Source organism: Pinus tabuliformis, chromosome 6 (genome assembly GCF_031772625.1).
Source record: "Pinus tabuliformis cultivar Carrire ecotype Pingquan chromosome 6, CPIR1, whole genome shotgun sequence".
In the NCBI taxonomy this organism is placed as follows: domain Eukaryota; kingdom Viridiplantae; phylum Streptophyta; class Pinopsida; order Pinales; family Pinaceae; genus Pinus; species Pinus tabuliformis.
This window is the reverse complement of record NC_142292.1, coordinates 1,647,258,741-1,647,281,025: the sequence shown is the minus strand read 5'-3', so window position 1 is coordinate 1,647,281,025 and position 22,285 is coordinate 1,647,258,741. Positions and strand designations below refer to the sequence as shown.

The 22,285-nt window shown below is 33.7% G+C and overlaps 1 pseudogene; it reads left to right on the top strand.

Moving 5' to 3' along the window:
• Positions 1 to 12,062: 12,062 nt before the first annotated feature.
• On the top strand, positions 12,063 to 13,218 carry LOC149265278 (transcription factor MYB123 pseudogene; annotated as a pseudogene).
• Positions 13,219 to 22,285: the final 9,067 nt, after the last annotated feature.

Sequence of the window (22,285 nt, the reverse complement as noted above, 5' to 3'; positions counted from 1 at the left end):
CCTATTAGTCAGAAGATTGCAGATTGGGTTTTGCTAGTTACCAAATTGGAAAAAAGGTTGTCCATCTGGAGTCACAGATATCTATCCAAGGTAGGCAGAATCATTCTGATTAAATCTATTCTGGAGGCTACGCCAGTCTTCTGGATGGCACTTGCATGGATACCCAGGAATATCCTAGCTCGTATACAACAAATATGCAACAGATACCTCTGGAATGGGAATCATGACAAAAAGATTTTTGCATGGGTTAGCTGGAAGAAGATTGCAATGCCTAAGAAATAGGGTGGTTGGGGTCTCAAAGATCCCCGTTTGTTTGCACAAGCCCTTGCTGCAAAAATGGGATGGACCCTACCGATAGGACAGAACCTTTGGACTACCATTTCTTATCATGAGTATATCTGGCCTCAGCATATCATGGACTGGATCTGATTGCCAAGTTGGCCAAAGTCAGGCATCTCGACAGTTTGGAAGGCACTCCTACACTCTCTCCCTCATATCAGGGACAATCTTACTTGGAAAATCAATGATGGATCAAAGGCCCGCATAGCCTTGGATCCATGGATTGGAGGAGAGATATCTACTGCCTAGAGATCTCATACATCATCGACATTCCCATGAGATCAAGGTGATTATAAATATTGCAGATCATCAAAAACCCTGTATTTTTTCCCAAGCATGGAAAACTGTACTGCAACTTGAACTACCTCCATTATGTCACCAAAAATGGCAAGAATATATCTCTGCACTATCTGAATCGCATATCAGGATTAAAGAGGGCCCTGAGGAAATTATCTGGTGTCTCGCGGAGAATGGTTTATACTCTCCAAAGTCAAGGTATCTATCCTTGATCTCCCACAAAAAGCTGGAACAAATTACATTTTGGTGGAAGTCCATTTGGAAAATTATAACACCTCCTTGAACCAGATTGTTTTTCTAGTGTATTCTTAGAGATAAAGTGCCTACGGGAGAGTATCTCACTCATAGATCTTTTCATGGACCAAATTGGTGCACCTTATGCACATCTCATCCAAATCGACTATACATCTCTTTTTGAATTGCTCTTCCCTGATTACTCTCTGGCACAATATATCTTCTTCTATTCATTTTTTTGGGCAATGGGCTTGTGACGATCTTAGCAGTGCATGGGAAGATTGGCTTAATTGGCATAAGGGATCCAAACTTCAAAGCCTCCCTTTGATTATCAGCTGGTATGTCTGGCTGGCCCGGAACCGCTCTATCTTTGACAATAGGCCTGTGTGCTACCACACATTGCAACATGTATTGTATCCGCATATAATGAGATGCCCAAACCATAGCAACCTAGAGCCCGTAGACCTCATGCACCTCCTCACATTGATAAAAACTGACCTTCAGCGTTTTTCAATGGCGCAACAAATCAACAGGGATGTGGTGAGGGATTTATCCTATACTTAAGCGGACATCATTGCTATGAAGTGAATATGGCATTAGGTGCTGGAACTAATAATTTCACTGAGCTCATTACCCTTCGACACCTTCTACATTTCTCTTTGGGACATCATTGCATGAACATAAACATTTATGGAGACTCAAAGATCATTATAAACCGGTTCAATAATATTACTGCTTGTCACATACACACACTCAGTAATATTTTGGATGAAGTTAATATTTTCAAGGCTCAATTTAATGACATCACTTGCAATCATATCTACAGGGAACATAACAGAAGTGCTGACGAGCTATCCAAGGTGGCCACGACACTTCCCAGAGGAGAGTGGATGATCCAGGAACAGCGAGGGACAAATGAATATTGCTACTACCATCACCTATACATAGATTAGCACCATCACAAGGCAGAGAGCCCTTGATCACTGGTTATCGTGCTTATTATTGAGAAATGTAAATTTTGGTTTGTATATATTTTATTTCACAGGACATATTTATGTGGTTCTAAATGCCCTGCGTGGCATATGTATAGGCTTATAAACAGACTCCTATTATAGTTTTTGAATGATCACCCTGCGTGGTGAATTTGAAAGGTACATAGTTTTTTTGGTAATTTTTGAAAAAGTTCTCAGAGGCTAGAATGATACAACATATGCAATCGCATCTACAATATGTAATTTTTCAAAGATTTAATGAAAAATTATGATTTTTACAGTGGAAAAAAATAATTATATAAAAATATTGATATTATATCTTCAATATTTAATAAATATAATTATATTAATCACAAATAAATTAAAAAAAATAATATAAATATAAAAATTCCGGTTTAAGTATACTTATAGGAAAAATATATTTAAAATAAAAAGTGAAGGCATTGAGGAGAACATAAATTTGTGCATGATTGACCACCGTTGTCAATCGCTAACAATCATAAATGATGGTCAACAAAGACTCATTCTGACAATTTTTGTGAGAATGTGACAAAAAAATGATAACCAATTTTAAGCATTACAAGACCAATGATGATAACATTGAATTTATTGACATTGAAAGCAATAAAAAATACTTTTTAATGAGATGTATTTTAGTCCTAACAAAAACAACAAATTCCACAATGAAACTCAACTTTCAATGCTCGACCAGAACAAAATTATTTTATGTTAGCCTCTTCCAAATCACACCTAGAGAGGTGAGAGAATCAACACTAATTCAAATAAACAACATAATGATCACGATAATTCATGCTTTCAAGCTAGTCCATTCTCGTTTTCTTTCATGATTCTCTTTGGTGCAAACGATATAAAGTTTCAACATTTGATCTCATTCCATTTAAAACATGAATATGCTCATCGACAAAATCTAGATGGAATACATGTCTTCTATCAAACCTTGTGCAAATATAGACAACAAAACTAATGGTTTATGCCATAGCTTTAATCGTTGAAATGTAATAAAGACCATCATTGTACAAAAAAATTAAACACAAAACAAAAATGTTGATATTTGTTTTTCGTTCTATTGTATTAAGTACACAAATTTTTTTTTTTATCAGACATAAATCTAAAAGGATTCAAAATAAGGAGGAAAAAAAGCAGAAACGTACAATTCATTCAATCAAATAACACCACAAAAAAATATATTATTTACACAGGAAATTACTTCCAAATGGTCAATTTACTTCACCAATCAACAAATCTATTGAAATCAACAACAAGAAAAACAAAGAACCTATCAAGGTGCATTCAAATAATTGCAAGAAACAACAATAACTACAAAAAACTAATCATATTTTTGTGAAAGACATGCCAAAACACTAAGCTCAAATCAAGACAAATACCCTTAAAATTTGATATGGAATGCCCAACAATTTCTTAGAGATTTTCAAAGCATACCGAATTTTAAAAAAACTGCCTTTATCTTGGTTGTAAAAGATAGAAGCTCTTCAACACTCTTTTTACTAAAACTTGAGATTATTAAAGATTAAGTAAAATCAAAATTAGTAAAACCAATATTAATAATAATATATGTTTTTGTTGTAATAGTTAATAATAATACTTTTGTTGCAATAATACTTTTTTTCTATATTTATATTTATCAATGGTACATACAAATTAGCTATATTAACCTTCTGCTATATTAACCGCATTAATATTTTTAATTTATGGGTTACCATAAAGCTTATTGTGTCAAAGCATGTTTGCCATTAATTTTTAATCTCTCATAAAAATAAGTGAAAGGAAATATGTAAAACTTTGTCTACAGACCCATCAAATTTTCTTGGATGAATTTGTTTGGGCTGGAATCGAATAAAAATAATATATTTAGGTGATTTGTAATTTTTTTAGACCAAATTTATCAAAACACGTGTCTAATCGTATCGCTCAAATATTAAAACAATTGCCTAACAATCTCTTGAACGTTAGTTGTTCAATCATCATGAGAACGTTCTTTAGCGAACAATTTGGTGAAGTACCATGCTCTTCGTTTGAATTGATCATATCTCGATTTTTCTGCGAGATATAAGTCGTTGTTTGATCAGGCAACTTTGATTGAATGGTGTAGTATTCAGCATATATTACAATCAATACTATGCTGCATGATAGTTTGCCGTCCAAGTTATGGATATGGTTTCTACAAATCGTTTTATGGCGCCAATGATATCTCTCTTCCATTGTATTCATTTTTTCTTCGATTATTTGAAACTGCAATAATGGACCCCAGTGTCATTTTATATGGACCTGCAACCATTGCTTCATTGTCCGTAGCGCTTGCATGTACCATAAAGGCGAGGCCAAATATTGTTCACTATGGACATTCATTATGATTGTTGCTTGAAACTCGGTGGAAACTGTTAGAGCCAAAGGTGCGCAACAGACAAAAAATTATACACAGCAAATAAATCATGCATAGAAGACACAGAAAATTAATGTGGTTCACCCAACCAATCTGGGCTACGTCCACCAAACATAGGCATCAGCAATTCTTTATTATAAAAAAGGAGATTAAAAAATGATCATTTTCCTCACAAACTCTCACGCACACAACCCAATCCGTCTAGACACCTGTTTTATAGCTAAGAGGATCTAACTGCCTCATAAATCCTCCTACAACAAATATAGGATGCATTAACTCACTCCCAACAAAATAGAGCTAATATAGCAACCAAATCAGATTGTTGTCACCTACTGAGATTTTTGCTTATTTTATTAAAACAAAAAATCTCAACAATCTCCACCTTAACAACAATTAGCCTGATGCCCTGTTTCTTTATTATTTATTTATTTTTTTTGCAAGCCAAGAGAAGCCAAACACCAACGCAGCTTCTCCAACAAAATTGGTTTCATGAACATGTCTGCACAGTTTTCCTTTGTATGCACCTTTTCAAGAGAGACTCCCCTTTCAGTGATAACCTGTCTTACAAAATGGTACTTGATTGGAATATGCTTTGATTTACTATGATAGGCTGGATTCTTAGCCAAATGTATTGCACTTTGACTATCACAGAGTAACCTGATGTTGTCTTGTAACCTACAAAAGTCACCAAGCAAACCATTCAACCAAACTGCCTCTTTGCAAGCATGTGAAGCAGCAATGTATTCTACTTCAGTAGTGGATAAAGCAACAATGTTTTGTAGCTTTGGCATCCAGCTAATAGCTCCACCTGCAAGAGTAAAGACATACCCTGAAGTTGACCTTCTCTTATCCAAATCACCTGCAAAATTAGAATCAACATACCCGCAAACAGATTCACTACTCTTATTGTAAGTAATACAATAACTACTTGTGCCTCTCAAATACCGAAGCACCCATTTCACTGCTCACCAGTGTTATTTACCCGAATTTTCCATATACCTGCTGACAACCCCAACTGCATGTGAAATATCTGGTCGCGTACAAACCATCGCATACATCAAACATCCTACTACATTGGCATATGGAATTCGAGACATATAATCCTTTTCTTCATCTGTATTAGGACATAAACTGGAAGAAAGCTTAAAATGGGAAGCTAGAGGGACTGACACAGGCTTCACATTATTCATACCAAACCTCAAAAGTATTTTCTCAACATACTTCTGTTGTGATAGCCACAGCTTACCATTGCTTCTGTCTCTGAAAATCTCCATGCCCAAAATCTATCTTGCTGCTCCTAGATCTTTCATATAAAACGTCCTTGCCATCTGAGTCTTCAACCTGTTGATTTCTTCAATGCTTTTGCTTGCTAAAAGCATATCGTCAACATACAACACTAAGATAATGAACATGCCATTACTTAACTGCTTAAATTAAACACAATGATCATATTCACTTATGTATTTTTGACTCAACATGAAAGAATCAAATTTCTTGTACCACTATCGAGGCGACTGCTTCAGACCATACAATGTCTTCTTGAGCCTGCAGACAAATTTCTTATTGCGATGCTGAACAAAACCTTCCGGTTGTTCCATATAGATTTCCTCATCTAAATCACCATGTAAAAACGCAGTCTTAACATCTAGTTGCTGTAATTCTAAATCTAGCAAAGCAACTAACGCTAACACAATTCTAATTGAAACAATTTTAACAACTGGCGAAAATATCTCATGAAAGTCTATGCCAGCTTTCTGAGAAAACCCTTTTGCAACCAGCCTTGCTTTGTATTTGTCCTCTGTATCATTCACACCCCGTTTCACTTTGAAAACCCATTTACATCCATAGTTTTCCTGCCTTTGGGAAGCTCAACCAGATCCCATGTGCCATTATTACCTAAGGCCATCATTTCTTCCTTCATGGCTGCTTTCCATTTGTCACTCTTTGAACCTTCTACAGCTTCCTGATAACACAAAGGTTCATCATCGTTAACGGTCAAAGAAACTGAAGTAACATAATCATCATACCTTCTCGGAGGACGTTTGATCCTTGTAGACCTCCTTAAGGATGTTTCTGGTGCTTCCACAATTGGCTGACTACCATCTGTAGGAACTTCTTCATGATCGCCATCTGAGACCTATTCATGACCTCCATCTGAACCCTGTTCATATTCTGATTCTGAAACCTGTTCATGACTAGAATCTGAACTATGGTCATCATGACTATCATCAGAAGTCCTGTCAAACTGAATGTGCTGAAAATCAGATACATCATCCTGTTTCAATTTATTATCTACATCTAACTGTACAAGAGAGGATTCATCAAACTTTACATCTTTGTTGATGATGATTTTGCAGGTAGTAGGATCCCACAATCTAAATCCCTTTGTTCCATCACCATACGCAACAAAGATATACCTTTTTGATTTTGGATCTAATTTAGTTCGTTGATGTTTAGGCACTAGAGCATATGCATCACAACCAAACACTCTGAGTTTAGAATAATCACAAGGGTGTCCTTTCCATACCTCTTGAGGAATCTTGCAACCTATCGCTGTCGAAGGTGACCGATTTATCACATAGCAAGATGTAGCCATCGCTTCTGTCCACAACTCCTTCTGCAACCCATCGTTACTCAACATACTCCTTGCTCTCTCCAAAAGAGTCTTGTTCATGCGTTCAACAACTCCATTTTGCTGAGGAGTATAAACAGTAGTCTTATGTCTCTCGATCCCTGCATCCTTGCAATAGTTGTCAAACTCTTTGGAAGTAAACTTACCACCATTGTCAGTTCTTAAACATTTTATAGTTCTACCAGTGATGTTTTCTACCAATGCTCTAAACTGCTTGAAAACTGTAAAAACATCAGACTTCCTTTTCAACATGTAGACCCACACTTTCCTGGAAAAGTCATCAATAAATGACACAAAATATGATGAGCCACTATACGAGGTTGTAGGTGCTGGACCCCAAACATCTAAATGGATATAATCAAGTATTCCTTTACTAGTATGTTTGCCTGTTTTAAACTTTTGTTTACTTTGTTTGCCAAACAGACAATGTTTACAGAAATCTAACTTTCCAGACCTTAGATTTGGAAGTAACTTGCGATCAGCCAAAATCTTTAACCCTCTTTCGCTCATATGGCCCAACCTCTGATGCCATAGGCGAATGGAACTATTGTCATGTTCAGACACCGTAGACACATGAACTGACCCTGTTCTTCCTTATAACTGAAACAGATTTCCTACTTTCTTAGCTTTCATTACTAGTAAAATACCTTTGTAAATTTTCATTACTCCACCTTGAATGACAGTTTTATATCCATTTGTATCAAGTGCCCCCAGTGAAATTAGATTTTTTCTTAAATCTAATACATGTCTTACATCAGTTAACATTTTGGTTGTCCCATCAAACATTTGCAGCTGTATACTCCCTATTCCCACAATATTAGATGTGACATCATTACCCATGTACACGACCCCATCATTCACTGATCTATATGTCTTAAACCAGTCTCTATGAATACACATGTGGTTTGATGCACCGGAATCTAACAACCAATGTTGATCATGATTTGACAAATTAACTGATAAGACTTCGTCGCTCATACCTGAACCAGATGCTGAACCTGTATAAGTCGTGTTCGCTTCCTTCTTTTCTGTCGATGAAGCTTCTTTAGAAGTTTGTTGTCGCTTCCAGCAATCCTTCTTCAAATGCCCTGATTTGCCGCAGAACCAACACTTTACTTTACTCTTCTTCCCCTTGGACTTTGAACGCGAATCGTTGCGCTTACCAGAGCGTCTTTCTCTAGAACGACCTCTAGCCATCATTGCCTCTGATGTAGAGGTGTCAGCATTCGACCACTTCCTGGTCTCCTCGGACAAGAAAGCTCCGACGACATCATCAAATTCAATGGTTTCGGATGAACTAAGACTTATAGAAGTAACAAAATGATCCCACGACTCAAGAAACGAGCACAATAAAGTTATGGGTTTATCCTCAGCTTCAAATTTTACTTCTATGCTTTCTAATTGCACCATTAGATTATTAAAAACATTCAAATGATCAGTAATGGAAGTACCTTCCTTCATTCACAAACTGTATAGCGGTCGCTTCAGGAGAATCTGATTTGTCAAGGATTTTGTCATATACAGCTTCTCCAACTTCGTCCACAAACCAGCTGCAGTCTTCTCTGACACGATGTTAAATAAAACATCATCAGCCAAACGCACACGAATTCCGCGCTCTTCCATCCAATTCATTCCACTCATCATCTGTCACGGGGTAAGGCAATTTGGATCTACCCAACAGTGCCTTCACCACGCCTTGTTGTACCAGCAGATCATGCATCTTTACCTTCCATATCTTGAAATTATTTTTGCCATTAAATTTCTTGATTTCAAATCGGGCACTCTGAGTTTTCGCCATCTCGTTTAAAAATCAAAGAATCTCCAATTCCAACTTTTTAATAAAAAGTGAATCTATAACAAATGCCAATTCTTTATTGTATAATGCTTTTATTCCATAATAAAAAACAAACAAACCCCTTTGTTGTCTTTTAACCAAAAAAATCCCGCGCCGGAAGCAAATACACACGCACCAGAAAGAGACTTGGCGCTTGCTGACGAACACAAGAATGGCACGTGTATACCTCTAAAATACGCGCTGATCCGAAAATTGTCCCATTGGCGCGCTTAATTGACTCGGTTCCGCGCCATTTCAGTATTTTGGCGTGACTGTGTTAATTTATTCCGCGCCAATCCCAAATAAAAAATTCAAAATAGAAAATACGCTGCTCATTAAATCATATGCGTGTTCTGGCAATCAACGCACCAGGTATAGATCACATACGCACCAGCAATCAATGCACCAGGTATATATCACATACGCACCAGCAATCAATGCACCAGGTATAGATCACATACGCACCAGCAATCAACACACCAGGTATAGATCACATACGCAATGCTTAAAGACCAACAGTGTATACCTCCACGCAGCAAGTTACTTGTAATACCTCCACACAGGTTGGAAACAATACCTCCACGCAGTAGTGTACCAGCAAGGTTTACGCATCTGCAGTTGGTCCACTCAGGTTATATACGCTCCACCTCCACGCAGCATGCAGCAATCATTTGCAGGTTGTAAAGGCTCCACCTCCACGCAGCCAAGGGAGTATACGCACCACCAGTACGCAAACTCAGCACCCTCACGCATTAACACGTAGGTACACAGGCAGGTTTGAAATACCTCCACGCAGGTTCACATGCTGTGTCAACGCCTCCAACATGCTCTAATACCATTTGTTAGAGCCAAAGATGCGCAGCAGACAAAAAATTATACACAGCAAATAAATCATGCACAGAAGACAGAGAAAATTAACGTGGTTCACCCAACCAATCTGGGCTACGTCCACCAAACATAGACATTCACAATTCTTTATTATCAAGCAGGAGATTACAAAATGATCATTTTCCTCACAAACTCTCACACACACAACCCAATCCGCCTGGACACCTGTTTTATAGCTAAGAGGATCTAACTGCCTCATAAATCCTCCTACAGCAAATATAGGATGCATTAACTCACTTCCAACAAAATAGAGCTAATATATCAACCAAATCAGATTGTTGTCACCTACTGAGATTTCTGCCTACTTTATTAAAATAGAAAATCTGAACTGAAACTCAAGAACTTGAATCCCTGCATCGTTTCTTCAAATCGGATTCAATTGATTCGGCCAGTTTTCTGTAGGTAACCGGGTATTTAAGAAAGCCATTTATTTAATGTGGTTTGGGGAACTTTATTTTTCCTGAAATTAGGCGTCACAAAATATGTAGGAGGAAGTCTTAAATTACGTTTAAGACACTCAAAACTCTCACAGCACAACTGTTAATTCGTTGTTGAACATGTATAGCACAATTGTTAATTCGTTGTTGAACATGTATAGGTATCCACTGTTGGTTGAGCAAATCCAAGACTGTTGAATAGTATAAGAACTATAAATAGGGGAGGACAATATAATAGTTTGACACTTCATTTTTAAGTAATCTAATAAGGGGATATTAATAAGTCGCAATGAATTAATATAAATTTAAAAATACAAAGAAGGTGAGAGTGAAATTTCTATTATTATTTATTTATAGAGAGGAGATGAAAAGATATCAATATTTTTGATTTTTAATTATAAAATCAAAATTATAACTAGTCTAGATCCATCTTAATCATGATTCTAATAAGCTCTCAAGATCAGATTTTTTTAGTTGTAAATTTTTTTTAGAATGTAAAACTTGAAAGATGTTTGGACCTTGAGATTTGATCACTCTTAAGGTTTGATTGTATAAACTTTAAATTCTCATTAGTTACTTGGATTGTGTAAACTACATAATTTAAGATTGGATTAGGTAAACTATATAACTTAAACTTCTATTTCCAGCAAATCTTTGTTCAATTTTAAACAAAATTCTCTGAAGAAAAAACTAAAATGTAAAATAATGAGAATATTGGATTTTTTCAATCTCTTTATATAATATGAATAAGTGACATTGAAATATTTTATTTATCATAGTCATTAAAATATTATGTTTATGAATCATATTATTCACACTAAAATATGTTTTCATTATTAACATATTCTTACATACACATTAGTATTACTTAATATTATATTGAAATATTTATTTATTTCTCACCTCAATTTTTCTTAATTATTATTAATATTTTTTAAATACTATATATTAATTTTATATTAGTAATTTTATGAAGTACACTTCTTCCTAAACTAATTGAATTATTTTACTTTCAATTACTTATGGTTAACATTTTATGCATTTTCCTGGCATTCAAAAGCGAAAATACCAATTTTTTTGACATATAATTACTTTATTTTTACATTTGATATAAAATTAAGTTATTTCACATAAATATCTAAATATTTTATTTAGGATTGATAATAAGAATGAAATATATTTGCAGCTCCATATTACTCAAAGATCACAATAAAAATAAGACTATTAAAATATTATAATGCTTTTAATTAAAAATAACCCAATATATATGTTTTTATAGTTAGAAATTATTTTTTAGATAATATTTTAATTTTATTTAAAAAATACATATCAACTAGATGTTAACCTAATCACACATTTTGAACAGTGACATAATCACACATTTTGTAACTATATATATATATAATCACACTCTAATAAAAACAAACCATTAAAAACTTAAAATATAAAACTCGGTTAAACATCGAATTTCTAAAATATTTATATTAACCCTGCGAAGAAAACGATATTTAATAACTTTAACATATAAAACTATGTTAAACATCTAATTTCTAAAATATTTCTATTAAACCTGTGAAGGAAACGACCTCTAATAATTTGTATATACACCATTTTATGATTGGCCATCTTTAATCATCATTCAAACACTCAATGATTGATGTCCGAAAATGCGGAATCAACCATACATGCGCTAAATGAGCACTGGTTGCACTGGTTTTAATATTCAACTGCCCTATTCATGATTCTGACAACCTCTGCAATCCATGACAACTATTAGAAGCATAGTGAGACACGTTTTGGTAGGCCTTAGATTCTGACCATTGAAATTCTGCTACAATGATCATAAGGCACGTTTTTTACATCAGTAGCCAAAGATTTGCTGCAGTGAAGATTTCGGGTAGGGGGAAACTAAGATTTATATATAGACACACAATGGCCTTGCAAAGGAGATCATCAGCTGGTCAGTTAGTGACGAAGAGCATCCAGGATGGGTAGGTCTCGTTGCTGCTCAAAAGAACGGCTCAACCGCGGGATGTGGACCGCCAAGGAGGATATGATTCTTTCGGACTACATTCGAATGCATGGCGATGGTGGCTGGACAAATGTCCCCCAAAAAGCAGGCCAGAAAATCTCAAATAGTACTGATTTATTAATGCAGATGTAAACTTGTACCGAGCAGTTAGGTAAATTAGCGGAGAGATTTTGTTTTGCAGGTCTCATGCGGTGTGGAAAGAGTTGTAGACTACGTTGGGTGAAGTAGTCTCGTCCCGACATTAAACGTGGAAATATTTCCCCCGAGGAGGAGGAGCTCATTATTCGCCTTCACCGTCTTCTTGGCAATCGGTATGTGGAAATGACTTCAACCTTGATTCACTTGGCAGAGTTCACCCATGGCAGGTGGATTTTAAAAATATTTAAAATTTTTATAGATCGGAACTAGGTTTCAAAATATTTCTAAAACCTGAAATGAAATTAGGTTTCAAAATATTTCGAAAACCTGAAATGAAATTAAATTGAAGAACTTAAGTTTAACTGTTTATAATATTAAGAATATTCAATGCCATACTAATTTGTTCTATGTTAAAATTAAACTCAGCGTTTCATCATTTATGTCAATTTTATGCATGCAACTCAGCGTTTCATCATTTATGTCAATTTTATGCATGCAGGTGGTCGCTGATAGCAGGACGACTGCCTGGGCGAACAGTCATCTGAGCAAGAAGATGCTCTCCATCACCCAATCTCAATCTCAACACAATGGCACCAAAAGTCTGAAAACGAGGTCCAAATCTGCTTCCCTTAAAAATTATGTGTTAAAACCCACACCAATGAGAGTAAAAACTGCGGTAATCTGTAATCTGCTCTCGTCCCCGTCAGATTGTAGATCCGATGTGTTCTGCAGGGAACCGGCTACATTGGCGGTACAGACGAATGACATCGAGGTTATGTGTTCTGATAAAAGAAATGTGCAGGGTGTTAACAGTTTAACTGATGCTAACGATACTAACGATAATGGAGTGGAGGATTTATTCGATAACGCACTCCAGGTAGATTGGCTTCAAGAACTTGATTTTGATTTACAGAAAACAAGCCCACGGTCGCTGGGCTTGTTACTCTTGGAATCTGAAGAGTGGGAGGGATGAAATATTAGCAAATCTGGGATCGAAGACAGTAGATAGATCCTATAAGAAGCATAATACCGGAGATATTGAGAATATTAAATAAATATTTTGTTAATTATAAATTTTAATTTTATATAAAAATGGTAATATAATTTTGTGGAGTTGTTTGTCCATTTGAATAAATGGATTTAATATCATCAATTTTTTTTGAAGCATTTAAAATCTTAATACAGCTATATTATATTCAGAATATTGCTATATTCTAAATAGGGTTTTTACTATTAACATTTTTCTTATTAAAAAAAATTAAATAATTACTTTCTTATATTATTAAATAAATATTTAAATATTTATTTCAAAATCATAATAAAATTGAAATATAACTCTAAAGTATATATATATATATATATATATATATATATATATATATTCAACCCATAAATGAAGCAGAACTATTCTAGTTCACAAAACTTTGACTACGTTAATTTAGATTGCAAATTAAAACTGCATGACTGAGTGGATTTCAATATTGTCTGTCTTGTTATGTTAGATCAAATTAGAAATTCATTGCTCTCATAATTTAAAGATCCTCGATCTTAATTGTCCCTAGTAAGGAATCGATGTCTTTTGACTCAGAACATTGTTGGCAGCCATAATGTGGGATGTCAAGGAGTTGACATCGAAAACATATCAAATTATGAAAGCACCGTCCGGGGAATCCTACGAGGGTCCACCAAAATTTTAATTGGAAGAAAATCACCGTATTGTTGCAAGAAGTCACCGTTTGATAAAATTAATGTTTTGCAGTCGCCGTATGATTGCTTTATTATCTCACTGAAATGACTTTGTGAGAAATTAAATGACATCATTCTGTACGTTTAGATGTTCAATGAACTTTTGAATCGTGAAAAAAATAATCAGTGTTTTCTGTTACGATTAAGCAGATCGGAATCGGTCATATTAAAATAGAAGAGTGGTTGGTCTTTCCATTGAACAGGTTGGATTCATGAATTTTAAATTTTCATCTATGGAAATGTAAGCAGGGTTTTCTCTCTGAAGTCAATATTCTGAAAATATTGTGCAGCTGCTACTCATGAATAAAGAATGTGGAGGAGGTTCCGGGTTTCAAATAATTTACATTTTTTAAAGTGGAACTTAGTCTTTCCTGCTAGTAAAATATTAAAATGATAAAATACATAATATTAATATTTATAAATTAAAATATAAAAAGATAAGAATAGTTATAAAATTATTATAAATTAGTAATATATTTTTGTGTAAAGTGGGATAAAGGGGTTGTGATTTATAGCTTTTATGAACAAAAGGAAGATAGTTATGTTTGGGATTAGGAATCATGAGAAATAACCAAGAAGAATATTAGCCTCGTGGAAAGGTTTGGATGTAGCGAGGTATAACACTATAAAAGAATTAATAGTCCACAGAGATTCCATGGTGGTGATAAGAAAATTTCACTAGCTCGAGAATGCTCAAGGATTCCTCCAATTGTGTTTGAGATAACTCCCTTATCCTCACAATTTGATGAAATATCCTGTCTCCATATTCTCTGCCATTTGAATGCTTGATGCGAACACACTTGCTAATGTGGGCTCCAAATTGGAGCAAGGTATAATTGAATTTGCAAATGGGGGGAAGATCCAGGCCCCAATCCCGTGACCACAAGAATAATAAATTACAGGATCTACAAGCTCGATCAGATCGAATAGGTGGGCTTGAATTTCAAAAGAATTTATTGAGAAAATCCAAGTGAATCTTCATCGAGGATGGATGAGGGATGACATAGGACACTTAGGTCTTGGACAAACAATAACCGTTACGCTCTACATGCAAGTGAATTGTACACTTGAAAGTGCCATCTTGGAAGGTCATGAGTTTTAAATATGAAGTATACCCTTCACACAGGGCCGAGGGGCTCACTGAAGAATGTGTTTTCTAGGTGCATTCAATTCCTCATGTGAACTCACTATGGGAGGAATAACAAGATGATAGATGAATTTATCTCAATGCAACTTTTGAGTCCAAAGCTAATGCTCAGTTTAATGGAGTGATTATGCAGGGGGGTTATGGCTCTGCTATATACATTGGGAGGTAGCAATGTTGGGCTTGCCTTAGCTTCAGTGGGCTTGAGTGAACAGAAAAGAGATTGGAATTCTACCTGCATGGAGGGCATGGACTTAGTAAATGACCTTGCTCGGTGGAAAAATTGGGTAGAGAAGTTATTCAAAATACTGATGTGAATGAATGAGATGGTGAATCAATGATTGGAATTCATGTAGAAAGAACAAGATGGCATAGAAAAAATGGTTGATCACAAATTAGTGTGGATGCACGCCCGCATATAAAGGAGACCAATCGACATGGAAATCAAATTGTTGCTTTTGAAGGGTTGGGTTTGTGACTGTGGGGAAGAAGACGAAGAAGCAAAGGCTTAGGGTGTCACGATTTCAGTTATGAGTTTGCAGGAAGTGGCAATTCAGAAAACACTAGAAGAGGGTAGACCAAGTCATGTAAAGTAGGAGATGCATGGTCATAATTTGGACCTAGGCCCCTTTGGGGAAAATCAAATTTTGTTTTATGTGCTTCAATTATGAACTACTTTTGAGTAAATTTTGTAGAATGTACAAGATATTTCAATGTAAGGTAATAGAACAAAAGTCCCAGGGTACTAAGGAAATAATGTCGTGGGTGTATTGGAACTTTGAGGCATCTCATGTTACAGTGGAGTGTAAGTGGTACTGGCCATGAAAATTAGTTATTACAAATAAAATGAGTACTTGTTATGTTGAAAAAAAGAAAAATAATTGGGATAGATAGTGAAAGTTATTTTCATTATATATGGTTTTTTCAATATTATTTATAATTTATCCATTTAGTGTCATCCAATGCTAGTAATTCATCCAATCTTATTCAGTCCTTTGGGGATAGTAAGTAGTATGTAAGGTTGATAGTTGATCCATCCACATTAAGTCATTTGGTGTATTTGGATCAACTTTTTAGTGTTACATGTGGCCTTTATTACTAGCAATTAATTTAATTTCATCAAGTTCTTTGGGTTAGTGGATTTTTTGGCTGATGATTGATCCATTATTATCAAGTCCTTAGGGGTTATGCGTGATGTTTTTTGTTGGTAGTTGATCCATCACCATTGATTCCTTAAATAATATTTAACTCTATGTCTAACAATAATTTATTCCCATTAAGCTCATTAGGGGCATGAGTGACATGTTCACTTGGTAGCTAATCCATTCCAAGTGAGTCCTTGTGGGCTAGCAGCGGCCTTTGTGGCTAGAAATTCATCCATTTCCATTAAGTCCATTCAGGTTACAATCCATCTCTATAGTCAATGGTTAATGCATTCCCATCAAGTCCTTAGGTTTTAGCAATGGCCTCCATTGTTGGTATTTGATCCATTCCCATACAATTCTTTTGAGATAGTAATGACCATTATACAAAAATTGATCTATTCCCATCAAACCCTTAGGTGTTATGAGTGGCTTTTGTAGCTCATAATTGATCCATTCTCATAAATTCTTTAAGGAATAGTAGAGCCACTACCATCAAGTCTTTAAGGGATACTAGTGGCCTTTATAACTATCAATTTATCCATTTTTGATCATGTCCTTTGGGGTCACAAGTGGTCTTTAAGGATGGTGGGTTATCTATTTATATGAGTTCTTCAAGTTTAGTAATCCCCTATGAGTCTAATTTTTAACACATCCCTATTTTATCCTTTGTCTTAGTAATCGCTATGTTTGCACTAAGAAAATCTGTTCTTCAAAAATAGAATATATAAACCAAGGTAAAATCATCGTAACTACTATTCTATTTAAAAATAACAGTTTTGAATTTTTCTTTTTCCAAATCCTTCTAAATTACTCTATTTTTTCCTTATATTTTTATTAAAAAATTAAAACCTAAATTAAATAAATTTATATTTGCTTTATAATAAACTTTATTTAAAATAATAAATTTTTCAATTAAAAAATTATACCTAAATTACATAAATTTATATTTATTTTATAATAAACTTTATTTTAAATAATAGTCTTTTAATTCTTCCGAAAAATGAAAATCTTTGTACTTAAAAATTCACCCTTAAAATAGTGATTTATTGTGATGTTGCAACCCTCATTTCACATTTTATTATCGTTCAATGCTATTGAAGGGAGATGATCATTTCCACAATTATATTTAAAACTTATATATATTGTCACAATTATATTTAGCGGTTATATGTCTCGGTGGTTCTCCATACAATTTAAATATGTTTTTGATAATAACGAAAAGTTTTCTGACTTTTATTATAATATGTTTCAATACCAATTTTTCTGGTTTACTTAAAATGATATTACTTCAAAAATGGATAAAATAGTTTTTATAAACTTTGAAAAGTGAAAAATATAATTTCAAAACCAATATTAAATTTTAAAATGAAAATTTTTGATTTGATATTGTCATTTTTGAAATTAAAATTTATATATTTTAAACTTAACATTAACACTTTCATAAATATTTTTGCATTTTTAAAAGTAAATATTATCATTTTCAGAATTTCGTTTTCACTTTTAAAATTAATATGAGATGCCAGTGTTCTCATATCTAAAATCAAGTTTTACACCTTGTAAATCTTAATTTAATATTTGTTTATCAATCTCATTTAACCCATGTTATTTAATATTTTTAAAATAAAATCAATATTAAATTCCACGGTTGCCATATCTACAAACAAATTTTACACTTTTGTAAACCTTAATTTTATATATATTTATCAATATCATATGTTATTCAATATTTTTCAGATAAGTTAGGTATGATTTAGAAATGTTTATTATTTATTTTTTCATAATTATTTATAGAATATTTTAAAATATCCTAACTAAACATATCTAAAATCAAATTTAAGACTTTGTAAACCTTAATTTTATATATATTTATCAATCTCATTTAATACAAGTTATTCAATATTTTTAAGATAAGTTAGGTATGATTTAGAAATGTTTATTATTGATTTTTTCATAATTATTTCTAGAATATTTTATAATATTCTGAATAATGATATAAATTGAGTATTGAAATTTATGTGAAAAATAGTTATATTTATATTGTCAATTTAATAAAATTGATTGATTAAAAAAATGTCATATATGAATTATGATTTTTGAGTATCTGGTATTAGTAATTCCAAGTATCCGCTCATACTATTGTATCAAATTCTATTTACAAATTAAGAATCTCTATGATAATGCGGGGATGAGTCTTGTTTTATATATATATATGTATGTATGTATGTATAATTATAATTATTATTAATAAAATGTTCTATTTTAGTTAAATTTATTTTTATTTCTAAAATTTGGTACTGTGAGATGTATCATGAGGTAAGTGTTTTGATGTCTATCGAGGTTTATCGGCCATTTAATTTATATGTTGCACTAGTTATTTTTTGATTAGATAACACAAGAAGTTTCAATACCAATTGAGACAATTCACATAAAATGATATTACATCAAAAACATGTCAAAATTGGTCTTCTTAAGTTAAAAATTGGAGCTTTAAAAGTGAAAAATCCAATTTGAAAAGTGCCAATATCAAAGTCAAAATGGCCCTTTTGGATTTCATAGTGCCATTTTTGGAACTAGATTTTGCACATTTTGAATTTATCATTTGACATTTTCCTAATTATATTTTGTAATTTAATCCTTTAATTGATTAATTGATAAACATTTAATTTTAATCCTTATTTATCCGATAATATTTTTCTTTCATTTAAACGAAATAAAAAAATTTAATAAACAAATTCACTTATTAATTTAGTATTAATAAACATTTCTATATAATTTTATCCCATGATACCTCATATATCATTATTAATATGAATTTTTATATTTTTATTTAGTTTTAAAAGAAATAATTCATATTTGATTACATATAAATTAGACTTAGTAATTAAATTAACTAATTAATTCACTAATTAACTACTTAATTAATAATAATAATAGAATAGATTTGCCGAGTCAATTGTAGTTGTTTCTTTTGGTTAATAATAGTTGTTTCTTTCTAGCTGTTTTCTTTGGTCAATAATAGTTGTTTATCTCTAGTTGTTTGAATGATTGGTCTCTCTAGTTAACTTGTTGCCTTCATCTTGTTCTTCATCTTCTCGTGATGATGAATCACACTTACTGATCCAAAATACATGTACAATAAATTTTAATGTGATTATCGTCAAAAACTTAATATAGATCATAGAAACATTACTTCATTAAAATAAAAAATATTAATCATAATTAATAATCTAAATAATTAATATTAATAATCATAAAATAATAATATAAATAGAAATTAATTAATAATATAAATTAAAATTAATAATTATTTAAATATTATTAAAAAAATAATTATGATTTTAACCATAATAATAAATATTAATAATAATAAACTAATAATATAAACATAAACTAATTAATAATATAAATTAAAAATTATAATTATTTAAATATTATTAAATAAATAATAATTAATTAACCATAAAAATAAAGAAAAAATTATAATAATAATGATAAATAATGCACATTAATAATATTAATAATCATCGAATAATAATGTAAATATAAATTAATTATAAAGTATATTATTAATATTATTTTTTATTAATAATAATAAAAAAATATTAAGTGAATAATAATGTAAATTAATAATAAATAATATTATTATTAGTAATAATTAGTATTACTATTTGCTAATATTATAAATATTATTATTTTTTTTCTCGGTAAATCTATTCTATTCTATTATGTACAGAAAAAACATTACAAGCATATATTCAGATTGCCCAAGGCCGACTGTGGCTCTTTGGACCATGATTTCTCAGCACTAGACCAGCCCTCGCAGGGGCAGCGCGACCAGACAAAACTACCTTCACAGGACATCGTAATATGACAGTGTATCCATACCATACAAAAACATCCCGCGCAGGGGCACCGGAGCAAAGAAGTGCATCCCTCGCAGGGGCATCAAAAGAGTTATAGACATAGCCAGAGCAGACATAGACATAAACGTAAACTAGAGAGACATAGCCAGAGCAGACATAGACAGAAACATAAACCAGAGAGACATAGACATAGACATAAAACCGGAACAGGACCTGAACAATTATGGAAGACGATAGGTTGAACCAGTGGAGGTTAGTCCTCCGGCTTCTCCTCGACAATTCTGCACCATCCATAATTCTCTCGTTCTTCTGCAGTGGGGAAGGAGTCCCAGTCTTCAGCAGTGTTCTCCTTGGAGGTCGACGCCTTCTGAGCCTGAGGGCGATTGGGAGCTTGCTCGGGAGCCCCCGCTGGTCTCTCCTCGTCGCCTTCCATGCTTTCACCTGGGAGCTCCTCCTTACTGCGCGAACCACCTTCACCATCCTGAGTTTCCTCGATGAATAAGACCGAAATGTGGGCATTAATGCGGGGTTTATTCTTCGAGCTGCCGAAAGTGAAGATGGCGGAGCCAAACGCAGGAAGAGGGTCCGGTTCAGAGCTTGGACTGCTCGCGTCCACGAATTGGCTCACCTAGAGGGGATTGGCCACTGCCCTTCTATGGCAATTACAGCGACAACAGTGGAGATGGGGCTCTGTGGCTGGAGGACGAGAAGACCCTCCCCGAGTAGAACCTCGTCGACTGAGCAATATTTGCCGGGGTCTAACCATTTTTGCAGGAGTACCGGCGGCTTGAAGCAGTGTAGCAATAGAAGACCTTCCCAGCTTGAGACAACCCCCAACTGAATTAGAGCCGCTCCCAGCAGACCTGGGACAACACTCAACAGAGTAGAGGCGGCAACCAGCAGAGTTTCCGGGCTGGAGACAACCCTCACCACCTTGAAGGCAGGCCTTAACAGCAAGAGCTGTAGCCTGTAGAACAAAACAACAAGCAGGAACCTGAACCTCGTAACCCCAGCGCTGAGCATGAACCTGCTCCATTCCATCACCCATCTTAATATCCTCAACATTCCCTCGAGACCTGTTCTCCATAACTGCAAATTGCAGTCGCACCAATTAACCGGACGCTGCATTGAATTCCCTTCACCCACACCTGAGCTTTTAATCCTCGGCGGCGAGAGACGCAATGAAATTTAAGATTAAACTCGAGGCATCACATGGCTGGCATGTGGCTCCTCACTGCCACCCGTCCTATCACCCGCATCCGGGTATTATAAATATTATTATTAATATAATTATATAAAAGTATTAATATTATATTTTCAATATTTAATAAATATAACAATATTAATCACAGATAAATTTAAAAAACAATATAAATATAAAAATTCCGATTTGAGTATAATTATAGGAAAAATATATTTAGAATAAAGAGTAAAGGTATTGAAGAGAACATAAATTTATGCATGATCGACCATCGTTGTCAATCACTAACATTGATGATAGTCAACAAAAGTCTATTCTGACAACCTTTGTCGCAATGTGACAAAAAAATGCTAACCAATTTTAAACATTACAAGAGCAATGACGACAACATGGAATTTATTGACGTTGAAAGAAATAAAAATACATTTTTAATGAGATATATTTTAGTACTAACAAAAAAAACAAATTCCACAATGAAGCCCAACTTTCAATACTCGCCCAGAACAAGATTATTTTATGTCAGCCTCTTCCAAAACACACCTAAATTGGTGACATAAGCAACACCATTTCAAATCAATAGGATAATGATCACGATATATCACGCTTTCAAGCTAGCCCATTCTCGTTTTCCTTCCTAATTTTCTTTGGTGAAAATGATATAAAGTTTCAACATCTGATCTCATTCCATTCAAAACACGAATATGCTCATTGACAAAGTCTGGATGGAAGCCATGCCGTTTACCAAACCTTGTGATAATATAGACAACAAAACTAATGGTTTCTGCAATAGCTTTAATCGTTGAAATGTAATAAAGACCACCGTTGTTCTCCATATCTGCATTTAATTAACAAAAAAATACGATTGAAATCTATACATGAAAAGGTCTTCCTCTTCAGAGGGATTACAAACAGGAACGCTTCAGTTCCAAAAGCCAATTTTT